Source organism: Ciona intestinalis, chromosome 4, assembly GCF_000224145.3.
Source record: "Ciona intestinalis chromosome 4, KH, whole genome shotgun sequence".
NCBI classification, from domain to species: Eukaryota; Metazoa; Chordata; class Ascidiacea; order Phlebobranchia; family Cionidae; genus Ciona; species Ciona intestinalis.
Window position 1 is genome coordinate 770,032 of NC_020169.2, and position 3,721 is coordinate 773,752.

At 32.9% G+C, this 3,721-nt stretch overlaps 1 protein-coding gene across 1 annotated transcript in view; it reads left to right on the top strand.

Moving 5' to 3' along the window:
- LOC100184391 (kinesin-like protein KIF1A) overlaps positions 1-3,721 on the top strand; it is a gene marked incomplete in the record, with an annotated part of 39,048 nt that overhangs the window by 33,621 nt on the left and 1,706 nt on the right.

Genomic DNA, 3,721 nt, shown 5'->3' on the forward strand with positions numbered 1-3,721 from the left:
TGAAGACCAAAGTTAAGGACCAATATATCTAATGGATTGTTGGGAGGTAGTCTTGGCACAATAGGGGATGGAGAATTTGGCTTGACTTCTAGTTATTCGTGTAATGTGTGATGGTTTATGGGAGATGGAATGAAGCAGAGCTGTAGGTAGTTTATAACTATTACATTTGTACATTAGAGTGAGAATTTCCAGTTTATACATTTCCTGAATTGTAAGAAGGCCATGTTGTCTCATGATTTTAGTTGTGTTAACCCGTTTGTGTAGATTAAAGATCATTCGAATAAATTTGTTGCAAAGTATTTGAAGTTTAGCAATTAATTGATTGTTTCCATTACACCAAGTAGATATACAATATTTTATATGACTTAACATCATTGAATGGTAAAGTGTTAATAGGGATGGTCGGTTTAAATTGTTGCTGATAGGGCGTTGCTGATATTGTTGCTGATAGGGCGATTTTTTTCCGCACTTATCCTAATCCTAATTCTCAATTCTAGCATTTTCTTTAATCTCTTTATTGAAATCAAACCGTAATATATATTTATAATTTTTAGACTAAATTTTTAGATTTAAAACCGCACAATTAGCGTGTGTGCACCGAAGCGTAGACGAGTGCTTTTTTCTTATCGTTATCTTCCATATAAACACCGCGTCTCTCGTTTCTTTGCTCTTTTAGTTTACCGCTCGCGATAAATCATTATGCAGCCGCCACAATCTGAATAATATTAACTTCTAACGTTACCTATAATACTGCGTGATTACGGTTTATCCAAATTCACAAAAGCAAACGTCTTTAAGCGACGACAAGGTTAACTAGTGTAAGTTTACATGTTAACACATGGTACAGGAGTTGTACAAAGCGTATTTACACATATTCTTTACCAAACTTTCATTCCTTATACGTCTTAAGTTTAATGAGTTTTAATACACGACTAAATACTTTCTATCTACTGCTCCACAGTCACCAATGGCGACTGAAACCCGCTTTGTTGGTTACTTTTGATTTGTTTTTGATCGATCTCAGTCGACCATTGTAGTGATAGGGGTAATTAATACTATGCTAATTAGTTTATAGTTATACCGTACTCATGCATTAGATCTGTGTGATCTCTTGTTTCTGTGGTTCTTGTGCTGATAACAAACACCAACCATAGATACAGTGATCGGCTTCGACGCGCGTTTTATCAAGTCGTGATATGATAATACTTTCGAATAATTATGTAACATTATTTTTCCGATTATAAATAAATGGGGGTCCGTAAAAAAAATTAAAAAGGTCTCGTTTGACAAAGTGTCCCATCTTCCCCCACCCTACTAAATGATTAAATTTGTTACAAATTTATTTCACGAATAGAATCTACAGGTTGTAATCAGTATAGGTTGTTGTTTTTTGCAAGGACATCAGTGCAAAGTATCCAAACTAAACGCTAAAATTGCCGCTCTTTGTACCAAAAAAATATTTTCCTTGCTATAAAGTAGGATGAGGAAAGATGGGACACCTGTTCATTTTACTTTTTTGTTCAATTTGGTATGAAACAAAGAACATTTAAAGAATTACAAAACCGTGTCCTTAAAACTCCTATAGACCTTGTTAATTGTTTAAAACACAATCGAGACACTTGGATAGTATGTGTTGCTAAGTTGTCCCATCTTCCCCACCCTACTGTATACTGGAATACCTCACGTCTTTTGTGTTTTATAACGATTGCACATCACTTCTCTGCTTATCGAAATTCGATTTTACAGGTTATTACTCGTGCGAAAAGGTAATCCTAATAATCTCATTTGCAACGTTCCCGCTTCAACAGCTAGTCTGTAAAACACGGACACCGTTTTAAGGGCATTTGTACTCAAAGGTAAATGTAAAAAGTATACAGTGCAATGGCGATTCGTGTTTGTATACATATTTATAAAAATAAAAGATTCTTTTTACAAACTATGACTTTTCGTGTATGCATTACTTGTTTGTATATGCCGTTTTAAACACATTGACTATACCAATTAAACATAGAATGCATTGTTGCGCTTTGAGGAAATTTCACAACTGTAGTTAGCTACTTAATTTACCAAAATGTAGTTTTATAAAAAAATAGGATTTGTTGCGCTCTCGGTTAAAAGAGCCTTAAAAAAACTGTAACATTTTGCAGTTCCATAAATATGTATTTTATTGCAATCAATGGGTTTGTGTTCTAGTTCAGATGCAAAAAAAACAAGTATTGCTGTTTTTTTATCTTTAAAACCAATAAAGACAGACATTAGCTTTACTGAAATGAACTTATAATCACTTTCCTGCGTTTACCGTGGAAATCTCGTTTGTCCTATTGATCGTTTGCACACTGCGAACAAATCCTTTTTCGTAACAACTTCCATTGCTTAGAAGAACCAAGGTGATCCTAGAATACAGATATTCTAGCGGCCATTTTCGATACCTTCTACTGGTACCACTAACCTAAAATTGGACACTGTACTAACTAGACCCCAGCGGTACCGATTCTAAAATGAAAAATTTAAAATTCGAAAAAATATTAATTATGAATATTAATATTCGTCATAAAAACATATTTATAGAATTTTCTCCCGATCCAGCTTCGAATATGTTATAGCGCTAAGTGATACCTAAAATATGAAACATTATTTTCTTTAAAAAAGTGCGGGGATAGATGTTAAATATAAAAAAGTATGATCATAACTTGAATCATATAAATATTATATTTTCAATTTTTTTTGCGAAAATATAACTTACGCATACATCTATGTAGGTCACTAGCATGTTATCCCCATCGAAAAAAAAATTAATTTCAATTTTTTTTTATAACTGAATATTAATATTCGTCATAAAAATATATTTATAGAATTTTCTCCCGATCCAGCTTCGAATATGTTATAGCGCTACGTAATACCTAAAAAATGAAACATCATTTTCTTCAAAAAAGTGCGGGGAAGGGTTCAGAATACAAACAAGTATGAGGGTCATAACCCGAATCATACAAGTATTAAATTTTTAAATATTTCGGCGAAAATATAACTTACGCATACATCTATGTAGGTCACTAGCATGTTATCCCCATCGAAAAAATAATTAATTTAATTTTTTTTTAAATTTGAATATTAATATTCGTCATAAAAACATATTTATAGAATTTTCTTCCGATCCAGCTTTGAATATGTTATAACGCCATGAAATATCGTTTTCTTCAAAAAAGTGCGGGGATGGATGTTAAATATTGTGAAGAGTATTAATTATTTGAATTTCGGGTTATTTACGGTTATCCTGTCCGTACTTACGTACCTGGAAATATAAGAATTTTAATTTACTTGTTTCAATTAATACAAAAGATTGTTTGTTCTTGAAGCCTCTAAGATTAATTGATAGGCTCGATCGAATTGTCGCATACAATAATGAATGTCTAAAGGAAAGGAAGATAAACCTGTTTGTTATAGAAACGCCTGAAGTAGAGGCGCAAGGTCGCTTTCGCTCATTTTATGATAATCTTTGCACCTCCGTTATTTAATTTGCGAATGTGTTCATCTTTGGCATTTATAGAGTTTTAACGTTGTTGGCAAGGTGAGAGGAGTTTTGTGCAGTTGTAATCCACACACTTTACTCTTCTACTATTCTGCAAACTGATACGATGCAGAATTAATAGAAGAGTAAAAAGTGAGGAATAGTGACCAAACATTTAGTGATCTCCTCGTTGTCTGTTCGTTGATCATCGTCGAT